The following is a 12,632-nucleotide window of genomic DNA, read 5'->3' as shown; positions in this document are numbered from 1 at the left end:
ACTAATTCCCACACTGCGCAAAACATATACGATGGATACTGTAATGTATGCATCTGTTTCTTTTGAAGCAATGACACCTCCCACTTTAGCACTACGTGTTGATCTGTTGTCTACGCGTGTGCATTGTTCTCTTTCTGTCTCTCACAGCAATGTGAATACACTAGTTAAACCCATCTCCTGCATGCGTATTTTTTTACTCAATATGTAGCTGTGCACAGACACAACAAATTGGCGACAAATACAAACCTGAATGTCAGGAAATATCATGAACTGCAACGGCAGTCACAGCACGATTACAGGACAAAACAACAAGAGTTAAACAGTACAGAGAAGTCAGTCACTCACACTAACAAACGCATGAGCAACAGTGAAAGATGCACTGAATTTAAAGGGAAAATAACGTGGCAATGGTTTCATTCAGAAAAATTGACAAATTTGATAGCACAAACGAAGCTTAGGGGTCATATATTGAGAGCGTTGAGCTGTATTGTAATGCGAACAACATGGAAGAGCAAAAGAAAGCCCGTACACTTCTTAGCTTAATGGGTGCAAGGATGTATAGCCTCTTACACAACCTTGTAACCCCTGAAAAGCCAGCAAGCAAGACGATCAATTGTTACAATCTTACAAAATCACTTGAGCCCTAAACCACTGGTAACAGTTGAGAGATTTAGATTTTACAAAAGGAACCAGTCAAATGATGAAAACATTTTGGAATACATTGCAGAACTGCGCAAACTTTCCCAATACTGTAACTTTAGAGAGATGGACTTTCTGATGCATTAAGGGACAGGCTTGTATATGGCATGCGTAGTTAAAGCACTCAAATGAAAGACAGACAGACAGCTGACCTTAGAACTGGCCTTGACCATTACAATATTGTTAGAGACTGCAGCAAAGAATGCAGCCGTACTACAGAAAAGGAGGTTAGAATGTGAAATGCACAAATGTCCCTGAATGGTGCAAAAATGCAAAGATGTTATCAATGTGGCAAATCCTCCTGTGACGCAAATGACTGTTGGTTCAAAGAAAGAGTCACAGGCAAGGCCACATGGAGAGAGAGTGCAAGGCAGACAAAAAGCACCACCAAGTGGAAAGTCACAAACACAGATCCAAGCAAATGCAAGTGCAGAATCAGGCAACGTAAGGTGTCTGTTGTAATCAGTTCTCAAGGTGAACTGTCATGCCTAGAACTGCATAGTATAACTCAAGCAGATCACAAAATAATATGGATCACAATATATATGTCTGGCATAAAGCTGAAAATGGAGCTGGATACAGGGTCAACTTTGTCCACGATTCCAGAGGACGACCACAACAGACTGTTTTCTCAGCTTCCTTTAGAGAAGACCTCAGTGACACTAAAGACCTACACAGATGAAAAAGTGTCTCCCAAAGACAAACTGGAAATAAATGTGGTGTGTGGAGGCCAAACACAGCTGTTAGAGCTTTAAGTATTGAAAAGTGTAGGGCCAAAACTTTTCGGACATGAATGGTTGAGAAAAATTCAACTAGACTGGCACTCAATCAAAGCTCTCAGTGTGGCATCAACAGGCAATGGCAGCCCAGATGGTAGGACTAACCAGAGACTGGCACAGCTGCTTAATGCTAATGAAAGGGTGTTTGAGAAAGGAATTGGTAAACTCAAAGGCATGAAGGCTAGAACTGAACAGGATGAAACAGCAACACCAAGATTCCAAAAAGCATTCCAGTGCCTTATGCACTACGTCCTAAAGTGAATGCTGAACTGCAGAGCTTGAAGGCGTCTGGAATTCACTCCAAGGTTGAGTGGAGCGATTGGGCCATGCCCATTGTCGCGGTGCTCAAGAAAGGGAAGGCTAGAGCCATTCATACATGTGGTGATTTCAAAGTGAGCATCAACTTTGTGCTGCATATCCCCTGCCATGAATAAAAGACATTTTTACATCTTTGGCAGGCAGGGAGAGGTTTTCAAAGATTGCCTTGTCACAAGCCTATCTGCAAATGAAGATTGAGGAGTCAAGCAGGAAGTTCCTCACAACCAACACTCACAAGGGACTGTTCCAGTATAATTGTCTCGTCTTTGGCATCAGATCAGCTCCAGCAATTTGGCAATATCAATGGACCAAGTGCTCCAAGATATCCCAGGAACACAATGTTACCTTGATGACATCATCGTGACTGGCAAAAGTGATGAAGAGCACCTCCAGAACCTTGGTAAAGTGCTTAACAGGCTTAGTGAATATGGTCTGAATGCGATGAGAGAGAAATGTGAGTTTTTCAAGAATGAGATCCCAGTATTGTGGACATGAAGAATGAGAGGAGATATTATAGAAACATATAAAATTATAAAATGGATAGATATGATAGAGGCAGGAAAGCTGTTTCCACTGGTAGATGAGTCTGGAACTAGGGGACATAGTCTCAAGATTCGGCGGAGTAGATTTATAATGGAGATGAGGAGGAACTGCTTTTCCCAGAGGGTGGTGGATCTGTGGAATTCTCTGCCCAATGAAGCAGTGGAGGCTACCTCAGTGAATATATTTAAGACAAGGTTGGATAGGTTTTTGCATGGTAGGGGACTTAAAGGTTATGGGGGAAAGGTAGGTAGGTGGAGATGAGTCCATGGCCAGATCGCCCATGATCTTATTGGATGGCAGAGCAGGCTTGATGGGCCAGATGACCTACTCCTGCTCCTATTTCTTATGTTCTTACATCATTGACAAGCGTGGCTTATGTATATCACAAGAGAAGATTGAACCAGTTATTGTGAAAGGATGTTTATTTGGAATATGGGTTTATGGAAAGGAAATTGAATGGTTTGTACAGATACAGTTTATGTTGCATTAATCTAAAGGGGGGAATGTAATGTATGGATGCATTTCTTTTAGAGCAATGACCCCAACGCCCCAGCACTACATATTGATCTGTTGTCTACGTGTGTGCAGTTCTCTCTCTGTCTCTTGTTGCAATGTGAATACACCAGTTAAAGCCATTTCCTGCATGTGTGCTTTTATTTAATTAATACATAGTCGTGCACAGACACAATAGATGCAAGTTAAACAGTACACTGTTAATACCACAGAGTATGTACTCTACAATCTGCCACTAACATGCGTCTGAACTCATAATGCCTGCTGTATTCCTTTGCATCTAATTGTCACACCGAGGCACACACATTTACAAACACGTATGCTAAAATGCAGTTCCCGGAACAAGTACAGACACCTCACTGATATCCCAAACCTTCAATAACCACCCTTGGTAACTGGTGGTCCCATCTCACCAAATGACCACACAAAGTTTAGTCTCTTACATAAACATACATATGAACACACACACCACATCATTCAGCTCTCTGCTGAATACCTCACAAACCCACGTAGCCACCAACATGAAGAGGTGCAAGTGTGAGTGCTAATTTTAAAAGTACTCACCCATTTGTACTGCTGTGATCACCAGCGGCATGATGGGTCACTAAAAGGTACCCTGGACGAGCACCCAATGTTGTGGCATGACAAAGTCACAGAAACAGTCTCCTTATTCAACAAAATGAGACACAGCAGACATCATATTGAGACCCCTTTTGGAGGAGGAGGCCTGCTCAACCCAATGCTACACAATATTGTTTGTGCTAAAAATCAAAGGGCAATTCCATATTTACAATGCATTCACAATGCTTCCTTTGAACTACTCACAACCCTCACATCTCCCACTTTGCTCCCACACCACGGGAGTGTCACTATCTAAAATAAGCTAGGCCAGTTTCAACAGTTGAACCTTGTTTTCCTCATGGAACTGCTTTGGAGAATTCTTTGGAAGCTTTTGCTCTCATTGTTACACTGATATTTTGAGGCCTGTTAACACCTTCACACAACTGTAACATTTTTATCTCTCCTGAAAGCAGTGAGAACTGCACCAAACTTGGCTTGCTTGAGAGATTATGCTCTCCCAGAAAAAAGGATATCGATTTACCACTGTGTTGTGCAGCCAAGCAGACCTTATGCCATTTTGCTGCTACGTACCATAATGTGTTCTTGCACAGTTAATATATTCAAAAAAAGTAATTAATAATCACCACAGAATTTCACACATTCAGGCCAACACTTTTTGAACGGGTAAATATGTTGACATAGCATATCTCATTTGATGATATATCTGTTTTTTCTTATTCTATTGACAGTATTTTGATTCAGAGAATTAAACGAAAAGTTCACAGAAACTTGCCCAAGGATTGCCAACATCTGTTTTTCAAGCATCTCTCAAAGGACTACCAGTTTGAACTTTGGAATAACTTAGCAGAACATTGAACACATTGTTGCATAAAGACATTAACACACAGCAAATGAGTAAACTTTACACATAAAGACTTGACTTGTTCCAGTTCTGCTCAGCATGCCAATAATATACTGTAAATTACTATCCTTCTTCTAAATGTCTCTGAAGAATTATTAGACATCTTACTGCAGTGTATCAGCACATTTGACATAACGGAATCAGGACACATTAACCAGTGTGTACTACTGCTCACGAGGTTCAGTGGCTGAACAAATGTGCCTTTCCTTTTTGGTCAAAGGATGAGTAGAGATCTTTTTCATATAGTTTTTTGCTACCACCTACAGGCTAAAATGGAAATAACCACAAACTTTGCAGAGAGCTGAAGGAAAGTCTAGTAAAAGCAATAATTATTATGTAGACTGAGAGAACGTTCTGTGGCTGTGAAATAATTATGAAACTACAAAACTGTTACTAATTCCTAGCAACTGATTAATTTAATGCAATTGGACATAACTCTTGCTTTCAAATACTGGCTGTCCATAACCATTTTATTGGCAAATACAATGGTCACTGTGCCCACATTTTCCACACTGACAAGAGTGATACAACTTTGAGAGCTTGGTGCATTATTAATGCTGATAATTCATGCATTTACATCATCCCCAGTGGCATTGAAAGTCCTGATGTTAAGCATGTTTATACAGAAGAGTTGGTGCCCTGTAAAACTTTTGGTTTGTTCACTCCTGACAATGATGGCATTTAGGAGTAGGTTGTGACATCTGTATGTAGTTGACAACATCAAATTACTCAATGACATCTTCCTGCTTGGTTAAGGGGAACTGGCTGCTTCTACTGACTTCAATTTCAGAAGTAGACTTATTATTTGGTAAAAGTACATACAAAAGGAATAGTGCGAAGAAAAACTTTACATTCTTCTTCAGAACATCATGCTGTGTAAATTTAAGGAGGGTTAAAAACCAAACATAGCACCATTACCATAACGTAGCCCCGATAGCTGTTTCATCATTCAAGAGGCTTCCCCACCCAACTCCCGCTGCATCTTGTTTAAAGGAGCCTAGATTGTGGTCCTTCCCCACAGAGCCTTAATGTGGCTGCACTGAGCATCGTTCAGTACTAAGCCTGTGCTCAGCCAGTCTACAGTGTTCAGGCCTTAAGATATAGGAGCAGAATGAGGCCATTTGGCCCATAGAGTCTGCCCTACGATTTCATCATGGCTGATCCATTTCTCTCTCAGCCCCAATCACCTGCCTTCTCCCCATATCTCCTCATGACCCAACTAATCAAGAATCTATCAACCTCTCTCTGAAATATACCCAATGACCTGGCCTCCACAGCTGCCCATGGCAACGAATTCCACAGATTCACCATTCTCTGGCTAACAAAATTCCTCCTCATCTCAGTTCTAAGTGGGTGTCCTTCAATTCTGAGACTGTGTCCTCTAGTCTTAAGACTCCCCTACAATAGGAAACGTACTCTCTGGATCCACTCTATTGAAGCATTTCATCATTCGATGGGTTTCAATGAGATCTCCCCTTATTCTTTTGAATTCCAATGAGTGCAGAACCAGAGCCATCAAACACTCCTCATAAGATAAGCCTTTCAATCCCATAATAATTTCATAAACCTTCCTTACAGACACCTGACTGTGTTGGAAGATGACCAAGTTACTTCTACTGTGAGGCAATAAAGTAAAAAGTCACTTCTGACCTCCACCACCCAAGTCATGCTCTCTTCTCACTGTTGCCATCAGAAAAAAGGTACAGGAGCCTCAGAACCCACACCACCAGGTTCAGGAACAGTTATTACCCCTCAGTCATCAGGCGCTTGAACCAAAGAGGATAACTTCACTAGACCATCACTGAACTGTTCCCACAACCTATGGACTTACTTTCAAGAACTCTTCATCCCCTGTTCACGATATATGTATTGCTCATTTATTTATTATTTTTATTATTTCCCTTTTCTTTCTTTTTGTACGTGCATGGTTTATTACACTGTTATGAATGTACCACAGCTCTGAGAGACACCTGTGCTGAGGGCATGACCCTGCTACGTGACAGGATAACAACACTCTGCACATTGGTTGTTCGTCCGTCCTGCTGGCCGCAGTGTTTCACCGATTCTATTCTGTTTCTTGCATTCACTGTGAATGCCCACAAGAAAATGAATCTCAGGTTGTATATATATGGTAACATGCATGTACTTTGATAATAAATTTACTTTGAATTTTGATCACCAACAATTGGCTGCTCAATCTCTTCTCACCTCAGCACAAGAGAGAACACGGAGTACGCTAACCTGCACCCCGCCGGCCCAGTAGAAAATTAATCTGAAAGGGTCAGGGCTGTGTAAATGTAGAGACTGCCACAGAACGCTTCCATGTACAGTATCTGGTTGTTCCATGGCCCTCCGTAATGTTTTGTACTTTCAAAACATTAGACTAATTCAAAGGAAGATATGGGAATCTGAAAATGCAGGTCCAGCTTCAAGTTTACTTTAGCAAGGTGCGTATGTATCACACAGGAGCACAATAATGTACACAATTCATGTATTTATACATGTAACCCATAATGAATTATTATAATGAACAACAACACTTAATCAAACTATATATATACACACACACAAGATCACTCAAATATTACTGAAATATTAAGCACACAACACTCCTCCCTGCTTAGCTACAAGCTCCAACTCAATAGAGAACGCATCTGAACTATATACACAGTATACTATATAATGCAGCTACTATATGCAGACATCCACAGCGTAGTAACTTTTAAATCGTCCCATTCAGGCTTAAAGATTTAACTACTGTGGAGTCTTTCTTATTCTTGTAGAATAGCATTTTTCCTGACAAGGGGGTCACTCTGCTTGGCAGGTGAGACTTGCGGTTCTGAAACAATGTCAGGTTCCGGGGCCTCCTCCTCCATGGTGGTTGTAGGAATTGACTCTGAAACTGCAGGAAGTGGTTCTGACAGCTCTGGACACATTTCTTCTTCTTCCTTTTCCTTCTTCTAGTTTTACATCTTGATCTTGGGAAGGTACATTCAGTTCACTGGAGTATTCTCTTATTAATGCTTCTATGCTCCCTTTACGATCTGATCTCTTCTCTTGGTTTCCACATCCACAACATCATCTAACGAATCTCCACTGACTCCTTTCTTTTCATTCTTCCATTCATCAGCAAGACAGTGGTCTTTGCATTTTTTCATCTCCCTTTTGAAGTTCATCCATTAACCTTAATGCACACAGAGTAGATTCTGCTTGTTTATACGCACAAAAGCCGAATGCTTGCAACTTGTCTGCCTTTAAATCCAAAGAATTTAGCAAAATTGCTATCTTCCTCTCATTGGCTATTTGATTTGCTTCAAAATACTGTTCCAATAGTTCAGTATACATAAGCCAATTATCCATTGTGTAATCAAACTCATCAATTTTTCCAACATAACCAGCCATTTCTGTTCCCTTTTTTATGATTAACAACCAGTACTCAGAGTTATAAAACTGTGAATTCTTCAATTCTCTGATTTTTTAAAAAACTCGATTGTGTCTTCCCTTCCAAAGAACATGTGCCTTTTGTAACTTGACAGCTCTACATTACTCAGGTATACAATCACCTACGTGCAGAGCAGAGGGTTAGATGCCTGCCTGGTCAGCTTAGATCAAGAAAAGACCTTCAACAGGATGTCACACATGTACAGTGGGTTTGGGAAGGTGATCAAATATTGCATCCAGCTGCTCTGCATAGGTCTGTAATGGAGTCCAAAAGAATGGGTGGAAGATGGATAGCTTCCACATCAAGTCTGGAGTTAGGCAGGGTTGCCCACTCTCCCTTATCTTGTTTGCATGCGACATAGAACCTTCTGCAGAGAAGACAAAGGCTGATGTTGCCAGGCAGTGGAGGCACACAAATTAAAACCTCCCTGTACAAGACAATGTCATTATCTCCTGCCCAGATCCATGACTGATTTGCAGGCTGATCAGCATATGAGACCAGTTTGAGATGGCATCGGGGGTCAAGGTCAACCACAGGAAAAGCAAGGCAATACTCTTCGGTAAGTGGACCAAGCATTCCCATCTCCACTTCACTGTCAGGCCTGACTACACAAAAGTGCTGGGAATCTGGTTCAGAGGGGCTCAGGCATGTACGAGGGGCAGTCTTATGATGGTTATGAGGGATTTCAAAATTCAGGTAAATTGGGAAAATCAGGTTGATGCTGGATCCCAAGAGAGGAATTTGTAGAACGCCAATGTGATGGCTTTTAGAGCAGCTTGTGGTCAAGTGCAACAGGGAAAAGGCAATTCTGGCTTGAATGTTCTTTAATGAACCAGATTTTCTTATGAAGCTTAGGATAAAGAAACCCGAGGAGGCAGTGATCCTAATGTGATAGAATTCACTCTGAGTTTAAGAGAGAGAAGCTAAAATCAGATGTATCAGTATTACAGTGGAGTAAAGAGAACGTCAGATGCATGAGAAAGGAGCTGGCCAAAGCTGATTGGAATGGGACATGAGCAGGGATGACGGCAGTGGAGCAATGGTTGGAGCTTCTGGGAGTCATTTGGGAGATATTGGATCACTTCATCCCAAAGAAGAATGGGCTTTCTAAAGGGAGAATGAGGCATCCATGGCTGACAAGGGAAGTCAAAGCAGCTTTTAAAAGCCAACAGAACACAACTAAAAAAACAATAAGGATAGAAAAGATGAAATACGAAGGTAAGCTGATAATACAAAATAGGATACAAAACATTTTCAGATATAGATTCAAATTTATTGCCAACTGACTGTACATATATACAACCAAACAAAACAACATTCCTTCAGACCACAGTGCACCCATAATAGATACATCACACACAGCACATAAAATAAAATAATATCGCAAATAAGTTATTAAAACGTAATGCAAGGTGCATGTGGTAGTCAGCTCAGATAAACATTAAACAGTAAACAGTTTGCTGTCCCAATGAAGGGAGCCTCAGTTGTGGCAGGGTATTCACAGTCTCACAGCCTGAGGGTTCAATAGGTTCAATAGGTACATTTAATATCAGAGAAATGTTCACATTATACATCCTGAAATTCTTTTTCCTCACAAGCATCCACAAAAACAGAGGAGTACCCCAAAGGATGGGTGACAGTGAAAACGTTAGAACCCCAAAGCCCCCCCAGCTCCCCCTCCCACGCACAAACAGCAGCAAGGCACTAACCCCCCCCCCCCAACAAGCCAAAAAGCATCGGTGCCCCCCCCCACTGAGCACTCAGGCATGCAGCAAAGCATCAATAAAGACACAGACTTGTAGTACCCAAAGGCTACTCATTCACCCAGTAATTTGACATACCACGGGCTCTTTTTCTCCCTAATAAGGGGAAAGAGGTGTCCCCGTTTCACAGCGAGAGTGGAGACACAACAAACAACTCGCTGATTTACAAGTCTGCTGTTGCATTGCTTTTTCTTAGCTCTGTGCCCAGAGGTTTGGCCCCAAGTCTCAGCTCTCTGGACACACAACCACCGGCAGCTAGCCTGCTGCTCCCAATGCTCCGCGTTCTCCCTCGGCACCTCAGTCAGGGACACCGGCCTAGAATCAGCCCGTCTCCAGAGCCACGAAAATCCGGCACCCTGAAGGTGTGCTTGTCTTCCAGGCCACATCCTTGGGATATCAAAAAGTGGCCAGTCATGAGGCCCTGAGAGCGGGTCCCATTCCAAAGTTAGAGTGTAACTCCAGGTCGGGGTCTTCAAAATAACCTCAAAAAGGAAGAAAGAGATATCAAAGATAGAAATAGAGCTGTTTCTGAAGATGCAAGCAGAGGAGTCGCCATTTAGCACCAACTTCGCTCTGCCACTGTGACACAGTCTGGCAGTCCTAGTCCTGATGCTCCTGTACCTCTTTCCTGACAGTGGTAGGTCAAAGAGATTGTTGGATGAGTGGTAGGGGTCCTCAATAATACTTTGGGCCCTTCAGCATACAACGCTCCCAATAAATGTCACTAAGAGGGAGGAGACCCAGTGATCCTCTCTGTGGCTTTTATTGTCCTCTGTAGGGTCACATGGTCCAATGCCTTGCAGCTTCTATATCACAGAAGACAAGTTACCGATGAGGCCAACCACTGTTGTATAATCGGAGAGCTTGATGATGCGCTTTGAGCTGAATTCGGCAGTGCCATTGTAATTCAGCAGCGTGAGCAGTAGAGGGCCAAGCACACGGCCCTGTGGGGCACCAGTGCTCAGTGTGCTGGAGCTTGAGGTGTTGCTGCCATTCCGGACTGACTGGGCTCTTTCTGTCAAGAAGTCCAAAATCCAGTTACTGAGAGGGTTGTTGAGTCCCAAAGAAGACGGATTACTCACCAACCTTTGAGGGATGATTGTGTTAAACGTTGAGCTGAAGTCAACGAACAACATCGTCGTGTATAAGGCAACATTTTTTAGGTGGGACAGGACGGAGTGGAGGGCCGAGGTTATGACATCATCTTTGCACCAGTGTGAGCAGCAGGTGAACTGGAGAGAGACCAATGTATCTGGAAAATGGGATTTTATGTGGTCCAATACTAGCCGCTTCATGATTGTTGAGGTCTGTGCCACTGGGGGATAATCGTTTAGGCCAGTTACCATCAGTCTCTCAGGCACCAATAACACTGCTGCCTTGCAGCCTGCAGGAATAGTGAATTGCTGCAGAGAAATCTTAAAGATGTCCATTAAGACTAGACCTCTGTTAGCCGGGCCATAAAATCCCTCAGCACAGGGGAGGTATGTTGTCCGGAGCCACAGCTTTGTGTGAACTTACCCTGGCTAGGGTCCTCCTCACTGTGGCTGTGATCAGACGCCATGCCTGTTCCACAAGGGGGAGAGGGGGCTTTCCTCAGTGTCACATCATTCATCACATCAAATCGTGCATCGAAAGCGTTCAGCCTATACGGAAGGGAAGCGTCATTGTCGTTGACTCTCAGGGTGGACTTGCAATCTGTTGTGGTTTGTATATCTTGCCACATGCACCACATGTCCCTGGTGTCACAAAGGTGCCTGTGAATTTTCTGTGAGTACTCATGCTTTGCCTTCCTGACAGCTTGGGAGAGCACAGCTCTTGCTGACGTTAGAGTCGTCCCGTCCACCGATCTGAAGGCAACATCCCGATCCCTAAGCAGCCCACCAACCTCAGCGAGTCACCGAGCAACACACACAAAATGCTGGAGGAACGCAGCAGGCCAGGCAGAACTATAGAAGAAATTACAGTTGACGTTTCAACATTTTTGATGGCCAGAAACATCGACTGTACTTTTTTCCAGAGATGCTGCCTGACCTGCTGAGTTCCTCCAGCATTTTATGTGTGTTTCTCGGATTTCCAGCATTGGCAGATTTTCTCTTGCTTCTCAGCGGGTCACCCATGGTTTTTGGTTTGCTGTGGCAGCGTAATGCTTAATCACAATATATAAAGAGTAAACTAGATGCAAGAGTGGGCATCAACCCCTGGAACATAATGCTGGAGAGGTAGTAAGAGGAACAAAGAAATGGTGGGTGAAATGAATATGTGAATATGTTGATGCACCATCAATAACTCTCGGAGACAGGAGGCGAACGATAGGCTTTTATTAGCATCAAAAGTGACCACAACATCTTGGAGACTGAGGGAGGAGCAGTGCCTCCAATCGCCTTTATACAGGGGTCTGTGGGAGGAGCCACAGGAGCAGTCAGCAGAGGGGCATGTCCAGACAGGTATACATAGTTTACCACATATGTGAAACTGAATGTGTCAGTCTGCACTGTGGAACACATGACAGCATGTCAGAAAGCCTGAGCGTGTTGGGGCAGAATTGTCTGTAAATGTTATTACTAAGGAAAAGCTGCTTTGGAAGCTGAAAAGTCTTAAGGTAGATAAGTACCTGGACTAGACAAACTACATTCCATGGTTCTGAAAGAGGTAGCTGAAGAGATTATGGAGGCATTAGTAGTGACTTTTCAAGAGTAACTAGATTGTGGAATGGTGCCAGAGGACTGGAAATCACAGATGTCATTCCATTCTTGACAAAGGGATGGAGGCAAAAGACAGGAAATAATAGCAACACACACAAAATGCTGGAGGAACTCAGCAGGCCAGGCATCATCTAGGAAAAGAGTAAACAGTCAATCATTCAGGCCAAAACCAGTCCGCAGTACTGGGGAGAAAAAGCCGAGGAGTAGATTTAAAAGGTGGGGGGAGAGGACAGAGAAACACAAGGTGACTGGTGAAACCTGAAGGAACAGGGAAGAAGTAAATTGGTAAAAGAGACAGAGGCCATAGAAGAAAGAAAAGGGGGGAGGAGCACCATAGGGAGGCGATGGGCGGGCAAGGAGACAAGGTGAGAGAGGGAAAAGGGGATGGGG

This window comes from Hypanus sabinus, chromosome 2 (assembly GCF_030144855.1).
Source record: "Hypanus sabinus isolate sHypSab1 chromosome 2, sHypSab1.hap1, whole genome shotgun sequence".
NCBI lineage: Eukaryota > Metazoa > Chordata > Chondrichthyes > Myliobatiformes > Dasyatidae > Hypanus > Hypanus sabinus.
Note: the sequence above shows the minus strand (reverse complement) of the source record.